General features: G+C 51.1%; 1 pseudogene; it reads left to right on the top strand.

Moving 5' to 3' along the window:
* The window catches only part of LOC112068639 (zinc finger CCHC domain-containing protein 2-like), a 127,696-nt pseudogene that overhangs the window by 81,965 nt on the left and 34,573 nt on the right, over positions 1–11,158 (top strand).

Raw genomic sequence — 11,158 nt, forward strand, 5'->3', positions numbered from 1 at the left:
TGACAGGCCACCCTTCACCCCAAAGATATCTCTACTTCATTTGGGGTGTGAGTCTGGGAGGTTTACGGAACACAGGCCCATCACTCCCAAAGATACTTGCTATGGGGTTGAGTACAGGATCTGTGGTACTGAGCAGGCCTCACCCCAATAGTACTCAATTGGGTTGAGGTCTGGGTACTGAGGCTGGCCCTCACCCCAAAATACCTTATTTGGGGTTGAAGGTCTGCTAAGATGAGCAGGCACCCTCCCCCAAAGATACTCTATTGGGTTGAGGGTCTGGAGTTGTTGGGAGGGTTACTTGTAGGTAGGCCACTCACCCCAAAGATACTCTATTGGGTTGAGGTCTTGGTGATCAGTGTATCTGAGCAGGACCCTCACTCCGCAATGATATACTACATACTTGGGTGAGAGTGTCTAGTGAAAGGGCTACTGAGCAGGCCCCATTCACCCCTAAAGATTTACTCCTATTGTGAGGTCTGAGTGCTACTGAAGTCGAGGCCCCTTACCCCAAAGATACTCTATGGGGTTGAGGTCATGGTACTGAGCAGGCACCCGGACACCCAAAGTGATACTCTTTGGTTGATGGTTGAGCAGTGGTTACTCCTGAGGCAGGCCCCTTCACCCCAAAGATCTCTTGGGGGTGAGGTCTGTAGGGATTACCTGACAGGCCTCCTCAACCAAAGAATACTCTATTAGGTTGACTGGTCTGTGGTACTGAGCAGGCCCTCACCCCAAAGATACTTCTTTGGTTGAGTCTGGGTAACTGAGAGGCCCCTCACCCCAAAAGATACTCTATTGGGTTGAGTCTGGGTACTGAGTCAAGTGCCCTCACCACCAAAGTTACTCTTATTGGGTTGAAGTCTGTGGTACTGGCAGGCCCCTCACCCAAATGATTACTCCTTATTGTTAGGTCTGTGTACTGAGGCAGGCCCCTCACCCCCAAAGTACTCTATTGGGTTAGAGGTCCTGGCGGACTGAGCAGGCCCTCCCCCAAAGATACTCTTTGGGTTGAGGTCGTGTAGGTCTGAGCAGGCCCCCTCACCCCAAAGGATACTCATTCGGTTGTTGAATGGTCTGAGTATGAGCAGGCCCTCACCAAAGATCTATATTGGGATTGATGGTTCTTGAGAGATGGGTACTGAGCAGGGCCCTCACCCCAAAAGATACTCTATTGGGTTGAGGTACTGGGTGGTACTGAGCAGGCCTCACCCCAAAGATACTCTATTGGGTTTTGAGGTCTGGGTACTGTAGCGGCCCCTCACCCCATAATACTCATTTGGTGAGTCTGTTTGGTACTGAGGGCAGGGCCCTCACCCAAAAGTACTTATTTTTGGGTTGAGTCTGGGGTTTATGGCTCCCCTCACCCAAAGATACTTCTATTGGGTTGAGTCTGAGTATCTGGAGGCGGGGCCCCTTACCCCAAAAGGATTACTCTATGGCTGTAGTGATGTTTCCCTGTCATGGCGCTCGCTTTGTGACAGACAGGCATCGTCCTATTCAGTGTTTCCTGTCATCGTCGAGGCTTTGTGACAGACAGGCATTGTCCTATCAGTGTTCTCCTGTCATCGCTCGCTTTGTGACAGACACGCATCTGTCCTATCAGTGTTTTCCCTTGTTCATCGCTCGCTTTGTGACAGGACAGGCATCTGGTCCTGTCAGTTGTTTCCCTGTCATCGCTCGCTTTGTGACAGACAGGCATCTGTCCTGTCAGTGTTTCCCTGTCATCGCTCGCTTTGTGACAGACAGGCATCTGTCCTATCAAAATGCATATCGTTCATTCTAGCGGGAGAGGGCTTGGCTGACTTTTTTTGGCGGACTAGCGTCGCCAAGTTAATTTAAGTGAGAAAAGTAACCGGCTGAGAATGAGTCTGTAATCGTCTGTTTAGCCGACAGCCGGCGCTAGTGGAAACCACCACTTCACCTTTACTCTGCCACCGGGCACAAGGCTGCAAGCAATTGCTAAATGACCATAGATGTTGTTCTGGGGGGGAGAGGAATGGAGAGATGGAGAGAGAGAGAGAGAGCGGGAGAGATGTAGGCCTACTATGCTAGTACTACACAGGTGAGTATTTCCAGACTGCCATTGTGAGTCATTCCCCCTCGCCATCTGTTTATCCTGGATCACTTAGTTAGTCCTCCTGCTTAGTGCAGTAGCACAAGGAGATTCTCTTGTTATAGGTCTCTCACTCTTCCTTCAGACAGTTAGCCTAGATATGAATTGCTGTCCTTAGCCCTCTGTAGCTTCCTCTAGCCTAAACCCATGCTGTCAGAAAGGATATGTCTATGGCTGGCCGGGCCTCTGTGTTTTGGACTGTTTGATCATGTGACCTAATGACCCAGTCAGATCCGGTTGTAGTAGGCCAATGAACTGTTGAGGAAAAGTCCCTGAAACTCTCCCAAGAATACCATCGTAAGTCCAAGTCATTAGGTTGGGAAAGCAGAAAACTGCGGGGCTGTACAAAAACACAAACAAGACTTTTACAACCGCGGGACTAAACACAAACAATATTTTTCTAAAGATCTGATCAAACCAAACCGTTTTCACAGCAGGGCAGACTAAAGAGCTTTTGTAGCGTCTTGTTGTAGCGCTTGGCTGATATAATTCTTTATTATTGTCTTCTAGGGATAATCTTGATAATCTCTATTACCACCGATGGTGTATAAGCAGGAAAACCAAGATGGTAGATTTGTAAATGTTGTTTGTTTGAGGAAAAACATTCCCATGGTGGGATTTTTGTTTCCCCTTCTTACGGTGTCCTTACCCAATGCATCTTTGTCCTTACCCAATGCGTCTTTGTCCTTACCCAATGCGTCTTTGTCCTTACCCAATGTGTCTTTGTCCTTACCCAATGTGTCTTTGTCCTTACCCAATGTGTNACCCAATGTGTCTTTGTCCTTACCCAATGCGTCTTTGTCCTTACCCAATGCGTCTTTGTCCTTACCCAATGTGTCTTTGTCCTTACCCAATGTGTCTTTGTGCTCACCCAATGTTCCCTTCGATATCTGGTAACGTTAATATACATGCCTGGGATGACAGTGTAACATTTGATCGTGTCTTTCAGGTGAAGTGGTCTGACTCCTCATCCAGCAATGTCAGGAAAACACAGCTTGAACTGGAGGGCTTCTTGTTGAAGGTAGTTTCACTAACTAGGTTTTATAAATGCTGCAAACTGACAGCTATCCCTATTAACGTGCCAACTTGACTGAATTGAAATGGAATTGAGCCCAACTTCCCTGCGTAGTATTGACTGCACGTTCACCCACTGATAAGAAGCAGGGATAATGAACTAACTTTATGAGTTAATGAACCTAATGAATTGAATGAACTGTTAAGGACATCTCCTAGCTCTTGTTTTAAAAGATATTTATTTGAATGGCGCTGTACATGACTTGTTAAAACTTGATCCCCGTCATGCAGCTTCCCAAGGAGCAGTCCACCGAGTCGTTTGAGAAGGGCATCCTCCGGCTGCTCAACCAGGGAGACAAGTACGAYAGCAAGGGGGTGGAGAGGAACCTCAAGTGAGTTCTGCTTAGCTGCCTACCTGATTGGATGATTGATTAATTGATTGATTTATGGAATGATTGGTTGATTGATTGGYAAAATATATGCACTAAGTCGTACAATCCCGGGGACCCTGGAGATATGGGGATAACATGTTAAAGTGATTTCATTTATTTACAATGTTGTCCACAAAGGTCTTGACTAGAGCCTATTAGATGAGACTAGAACCCATTAGATAAGACTAGAGCTCATTAGATGACAGACTAGAGCCCATTAGATATCAGACTAGAACCCATTAGATAACAGACTAGAGCCCATTAGATAACAGACTAGAGCCATTGATAACAGACTGAAGCCCATTAGATAACAGACTAGAGCCCATTATAAGATCTAAGCGATAGAAACCTAGAACCCATTCAGATAACGACTAGAGCCATTAGATACTAGACTAACAGACTAGAAGCCCATTAGATAACAATAGAACTGATAGACCCACCTTAGATAAGACTAATTAGATAACAGACTAGAGCCCATTAGATTAACATACTAAGCCCCATTTAGATAAAAGACTAGAGCCCATTAGATAACAGACTAGAGGCCCATTAGATAAACAGACTAGAGCCCATTAGATAACAGACTAGAACCATTTAGATAACAGACTAGAGCCCATTAGATAAGCAGACTAGAGCCCGCCATTAGATCAGACTAGAGCCCATTAGATAACCCGACTAGAACCCATTAGTAACAGACTAGAACCCATTAAGAATTAACAGACTAGAGCCATTAGATAACAGCCTAGAACACCATTAGATACAGACTAGACCCATTAGATAACAGATAGAGCCGCATTAGCATAACAGACTAGAGCCATTAGATAACAGACTAGAAGCTCCATTAGATCACAGACTAGAACCGCATTAGATAACAGACTAAGAACCCATTATGAATAACAGACTAGAACCCCATTAGATAACAGACTAGAGCCCATTAGATAACAGACTAGAACCCATTAGATAACAGACTAGAGCCCATTAGATAACAGACTAGAACCATTAGATGAGACTAGAACCCATTAGATAAGACTAATTAGCATAACAGACTAGAGCCCATTAGATTAACATACTAAAGCCCATTAGATAACAAGACTAGAGCCCATTAGATAACAAGACTAGAGCCCATTAGATAACAGACTAGAGCCATTAGATAACAGACTATGAACCCATTAGATACAGACTAGAGCCTTTAGATAACAGATAGAACCCATTAGATAACAGACTAGAGCCCATTAGATATCGACGAACCCATTAGATGAGACTAGAACCCATTAGATAAGACTAATTAGATAACAGACTAGAGCCCATTAGATAACATACTAAAGCCCATTAATAACAGACTAGAGCCCATTGTAACAGACTAGAGCCCAATTAGATAACAGACTAGAGCCATTGATAACAGACTAGAACCCATTAGATAACAGACTAGAGCCCATTAGATAACAGACTAGAGCCCATTAGATAACAGACTAGAGCCATTAGATAACCGACTAGAACCCATTAGATAACAGACTAAGAACCCATTAGATAACAGACTAGAACATTAGATAACATACTAAAGCCCATGACGGCCTACTGGGGAACAGTGGGTTAACTGCCTTGTTCAGGGGCAGAAAGACATATTTTTCCATTTGTCAGCTCGGGATTCAATCTAGCAAACCTTTCAGGTTATTTAGCCCAATGCTTTAACCACTAGGCTACCTGCTAGTATAAATAGGAGCTATGTGCAATGGCCTGGTCACTATGGAGGAAGACTGCAGCGTTGACGTAGAAACATCAGTCACATGTCCGCATCCTGTACATTGGATTAAAATGAGCAATAGAAATCAATCTCTTGGACTTTTTTTTGTTGTTGAGCTGTTCATCTCTTTTTTTTACCTCGAATTAGTCCTTTTGGAAGTTTTTTCTCAGTAAGTCATTCTGGTGATTTTTGTCCTTGTTGAGCACCCTCCTTTCCTTTGTTTGCTGAAGTAACAAGGCCCACCTGAACTCTGTACTGTATTGTACACGACCTACTCTCTTGGTTACTGTGAGAGGGGCAGTGTCTTGTTGTGAGGACAACAGTGCCCCTTATTGGAAACCACTTCTAGTCAGTTTCGTTTGTCTGGAAAATGAAGCTAAAGTGCCAATAACTCTTGCTCAGAGATAAACAAAAAACAAAACGCACATACACAAAGTTTTGAAAAGCAATGGATTATCTTTTCTGAAATGTAGGTTCCTAATTAGAGCAATTCAATGTTTAGGTGATGATTGGATGAACTGAAATGGCACAGTGTACCTGGTCAGTGGAAGCGTTCACATTCACACTTGAGTTTCACATCCAAAGTACAATGGCCACTTCTCGTCAGTCAGCTGGGTAAGGCCATTGTTCCTCTCCCAGCAGGGCACTAGCGGCGGCTCTGGCAGGCTCTAGGCAGGCTCTAGGCTAAGGCACTAGGCAGGCACTAGGCAGGCAATAGGCAGGCAGGCTCTTATAGGCAGGCACTAGGCAGGTCTCTAGGCAGGCAGGCTCTAGCCACGGCACCTAGGCAGGGACTCTAAGGCAGGATGACTAAAAAGGCAAGGCACAGAGCAGGCTCTAGGCAGGCACTCTTAGGCCTAGCGCTCTAGGCAGGTACTAGGCCAGGCACTAGGCAGGCCAAATGGCAGGGCAGGCTCTAGGCTAGGACAGGCAGGTACTGGCAAGGTCATCTAGCGCAGTACTAGGCACTCTCAGGCACTATTGGCAGGCTTCTGGGGCAGTTTTGAGGTCTTCTTAGGCAAAGTAGGCCCTAGGCAAAAGGGGCTACTAGCCAGGCAGGCTCCTAGGCGCGCCCCAACTCGGCCAGCTCTCAGGCAGGGCACCTCCAGGCAGGCTCTCAGTGCATGATTTACTAGAGCAGGCACTCTTAGTCGCCAGGCACATAGGCGGGTGCTCACTTAGGAGTGTCTCTGGGCGAGGCGTTCTGGGCAGGGCACTGGAGAGACAGTTGCTTGGGCAGAGACGTAGTCAGGACATAGGCAGGCTTCTAGGAGCAAGGTAAACAATAAAGAGCAGAGACAACTAGGACAGGCCTTTAGTATGTGGTTCAGTGTTTACTTTTGTTTTTAAGGCATAGGCTCTTGGTCAGGGTTACTAGCAGGTTTTTTTTTATGTTCTCTTAGGTCAGGCACTAGGTCTAGTGCTGCTCTATGGCAAGAGCGTCACCTCACCGCGTTCTAGGTCTTCTTTTAGTCAGGCACTAGGTCAGGTACTTTTCCCCAGGCAGCTCTGGGCAGGGGTACTAGGTGTTGTTCTTCTAGGTTAGTGTCTATTTGGCGAGACGCTCCTCAGAGCAAGAAAGTCTCAACTCAGCGCCAGGCAACTAGGCCAGGCTCTGGGCAGGCACTAGGCAGGTACTAGGCAGGCTCTGGGCAGGCAGACTCTAGGCAGGCTCGATAGGACAGAAGTTACTAGAAGACGGCCCTGGAGACAAGGTAACATAGGAGTGTTCTGTTTGCTTTCTATTGTGTGCAGGGGTAGCTGAGGAGAACGGCCACCCGTAGGCCCCCAGGATACTAGGCAGGCTCTGGGCAGGTTACAAAGGCTCAGGACAGAGACACACTAGGCGGCAACTAGAGACCAGTGCTCTTTCTGGGGCGGGGCTGGGCTGTACGGTCGAGGCGACTATGGGGTCAAAGGTATAATAGAGGCGGGGCCTCTGGGCAGCCGCCAGGCCCTTTCTTTCTTTAGGTCTCATGGGGCTTCTTAGGCTCATGGTTACTAGTGCAGGCTCTGGGCAGGTTATAGGCACGGGCTCTAGGCAGGTACTAGGCAGGATCTCTGGGCAGGCAGGCTTCTAGGCGGCACTTAGGTCAGGCAGCTAGGCAGGCCAAGGCTCTAGGCAGGCACTAGGCAGGCTCTAGGCAGGCTTCTAGGCAGGTCTGGCAGCGCAGGCTCTAAGGCAGGCACTAGGCAGGCACTAGGCAGGCAGGCTCTAGGCAGGCATTAGGCAGGCTCTAGCAGGCTCTGGGCAGGCGGCTCTCTAGGCAGTTTGCAGTAGGAAAACAGGGCGGTATTCTAGGTATGTTGACCTTCTGGGCCGAAGCAGGCCATCTAGGCACGGGGCACTTTAGGCAGGCACTGGGAGGTCAGGACACTAGGCCAGAGAAGAGCTCTAAGAGTCAGCGCACTGAGGCAGGCATTCGTCCCACGGCAGGCAAGGCCACTATGAGCAGGCAGAGCAGTTTAGGGCAGAGCTCTAAGGCAGGCACTTCTTATGGTTAGTTTTGCTACTAGGTTCTGGCACTAGTGTTTCCAGGCACTTAGGTCAGGTACTAGGCCCAAGGCATCTAAAGGCAAAAGGTATAGGACCAGTTGCTCTAGCAGTGTACTAGGCAAAGGCTCTAGGCTTCAGGTACATGGCAGAAAGCAATAGAGAGGACAACTAGGGATCACAAGAAAGCTTCTAGGGGCAGGTCACGGGTGAAGAGAAATTTCAAGGCATCTACGGCAGGTAACTAGGAACAGGCTCCTGGGCAGGCAGGCTCTAGGCAGCAACTAGGACAAGGTAAAGAACCCACGCACGCGCCCTCTAGGCTTAGGCACTAAGAAAGAGTCTAGGCACTTGTTTGCACTAGGCAGGCACTTTGGACTGAGCAAACAACATTCAGGCAGGTATCTAAGGAGAGGTACTAGGTTTAGGCTTCTACGGCCAAGCCGCTACCCTCCCTACTAGGCTAGGCACTGGGCACGACGACACTAAGGACACATGGTATAGGCAGGCACTAGGCAGGCTCTAGGCTGGCCCTAGGCAGCTGCACTAGCTTGATCTAGCCAGGCACTAGTGCAGGCTACTGTGGCAGGCTCTAGGCAAGGCCACTAGGCTAGGTACTTTTCAAGGCAGATGCTCTAGGCAGGCACTAGGCCAGGCACTAGGCACGCCTATCCCCACGGCCAGGCTCCTCAGGCAGGACAACTTATGGCCAAGGTACATATTTTTCAGGCCAGGCACAAATGGACAAGAAAGCAATCATGAGAAGCAGAGCAAGATAAGGCAAGGAACTAAAACATAAGGACAGGTAACTAAAGGCACAGAAGCAATCATGAGACACGGCAGAACGCCTCATAGGCAGAGCACTAGGCAGAAAGCTCTAGGACAGGCTCTAGGACAGAAGCACTAGCAAAGGTACATAAGGCAGGCTTCTAGGCAGGTACTTAAGCAGGGCCTCTAGCAGGCACTAGGCAGGATACTAGACAGGCTCTAGGCAGGCCACTAGGCTGGCACTAGGCAGGCTCTAGGCAGGTCTAGGCCAGGCTCTAGGCAGGGCACTAGGCAGGTACTAGGCAGCACTAGGCAGGGCACTAGGCTGGCACTATGCAGGCTCTGAGAGCAGGCACAGGCAGCCATAGGCAGGCACTGCAGCACTAGGCAAGGCATAGGCAGCAGCTTAGGCAGGCAATAGGCATGGCCATAGGCAGGCCTCTTAGGCTAGGCCACTAGAGGCTCTAGGCAGGCACTAGAGCAGGCAGGCTAGGCGTGGCAAGCACTGTTGGCCTAGGCACTAGGAACAGGCAGGCACTAAGCAGCTCTAGGCAAGGCACTAGGCAACTGGCCCACTGCTGGAACAAGACACTAAAGGCCAGCGCACGAGCACTAGGCAGGCACTAGGCAGGCACTAGGGCTGAGGCACTGTGGCAGCTAGGATCAGCCTAGGCTAAGCAGAGGCTCACGGCAGCTAGGCAGGCTCTAGGCAGGCACTAGGCAGGCACTAGGCCTGGCAACTAGCAGGCTCTAGGAGGCAGGCACTAGGCAGGAGGCACTTAGGCAGGCCACTAGGCAGGCACTAGGCAGGCTCTAGGCAGGTCACTAGGCAGGCACTAGGGCATGGCTACTAGGCAGGTACTAGGCAGGCTCTAGGCAGGCAGAGGCAGCTCTAGCAGGCACAGGCAGGTACTAGGCAGGCCCAGGCACTAGGCAGGCTCTAGGCAGGCACTAGGCAGGCATAGGCTGCACTAGGCATGGCAGCTAGGCAGGCTCTAGGCAGGCACTAGCAGGCACTAGGCAGGCTTCTGGCCAGGCAGGCTCTAGGCAGGCTAGGCAGGTACTAGCAGGCTTGGGCAGGCAGGCTCTGGCAGGCTCTGGCAGGTACTAGGCAGGCTCTGGGCAGGTACTAGGCAGGCTCTAGGCATGGTACTAGGCAGGCTCTGGGCAGGCAGGCTCTGGGCAGGTAATAGGCAGGCTCTAGGCAGGTACTAGGCAGGCCTCTAGGGCCAGGCTCTAGGCAGGCTCTAGGCAGGTCACTAGGCAGGTAGCTAGGCAGGCTCTAGGCAGGTACTAGGCAGGCTCTGGGCAGGTACTAGGCAGGCTCTAGGCAGGCTCTGGAGGCAAGGCTCAGGCAGGCTCTAGGCAGGTACTAGGCAGGCTCTGGGCAGGCAGGCTCTAGGCAGGTACTAGGCAGCTCTAGGCAGGTAGTAGGCAGGCTCTAGGCAGGTACTAGGCAGGCTCTGGGCAGGTACTAGGCAGGTCTAGGCAGGCACTAGGCACGTATAGGCAGGCTCTAGGCAGGTACTAGGCAGGCTCTGGGCCAGGTACTAGGCAGGCTCTAGGCAGTTACTAGGCAGGCTCTGGCAGGCAGGCTCTACGGCAGGTACTGAGCAGGCTCTAGGCAGGTACTAGGGCAGGCTCTAGGGGCAGGCACTAGGGCAGGTTACTAGGGGCAAGGCTCTAGGCAGGTACTAGGCAGGCTCTAGGAGGTCTAGGCTCTAGCGGCACTAGGCAGGTCTAGGCAGGCTCTAGGCAGGTACTAGGCAGGCAGTAGGCAGGCACTAGGCAGGCTCTAGGCAGGCACTGGGCAGGCTCTGGGAAGGCACTAGGCAGGCAGGCATGGGCAGGCTCTGGGCAGGAACTAGGCAGGCACTGGGCAGGCTTGGGCAGGAACTAGGCAGGCACTAGGCAGGCTCTGGGCAGGTACTAGGCAGGCACTGGGCAGGCTCTGGGCAGGTACTAGGCAGGCTCTAGGCAGGATCTAGGCAGGCACTGGCAGGCTCTTGGGCAGGCTCTAGGCAGGCACTGGGCATGGCTCTGGGCAGGAACTAGGCAGGCACTGGGCAGGCTCTGGAAGGGTACTAGGCAGGCTACTAGGCAGGCCTAGGCAGGCTCTAGGCAGGCACTGGGCAGCTCTAGGCAGGCACTGGCAGGCTCTAGGCAGGCTCTAGGCAGGCACTAGGCAGGCTCTAGGCAGGCTCTGGGCAGGCTCTGGGAAGGCACTAGAGCAGGCACTAGGCAGGCTCTAGGCAGGTACTAGCAGGCTCTAGGCAGGTCACTAGGCAGGTACTAGGCAGGCTCTAGGCAAGGTACTAGGCAGGCAGTAGGCAGGCACTAGGCAGGCTCTAGGCAGCACTGGGCAGGCTCTGGGCAGGCTGCTCCTGGGAAGGCACTAGGCAGGCCAGGCACTGGGCAGGCTCTGGGCAGGAACTAGCAGGCACTGGGCAAGGCTCTGGCAGGAACTAGGCAGGCACTGTAGGCAGGCTCTAGGCAGGCTCTAGGCGAGGCAGCTAGGCAGGCTCTAGGCAGGCACTGGGCAGGCTCTGGGCAGGCTCTAGCAGACTCTAGGCAGGAGCTCTAGGCAGGCACTAAGGCAG

The sequence above is a fragment of the Salvelinus sp. IW2-2015 genome, unplaced genomic scaffold (genome assembly GCF_002910315.2).
Source record: "Salvelinus sp. IW2-2015 unplaced genomic scaffold, ASM291031v2 Un_scaffold629, whole genome shotgun sequence".
NCBI lineage: Eukaryota > Metazoa > Chordata > Actinopteri > Salmoniformes > Salmonidae > Salvelinus > Salvelinus sp. IW2-2015.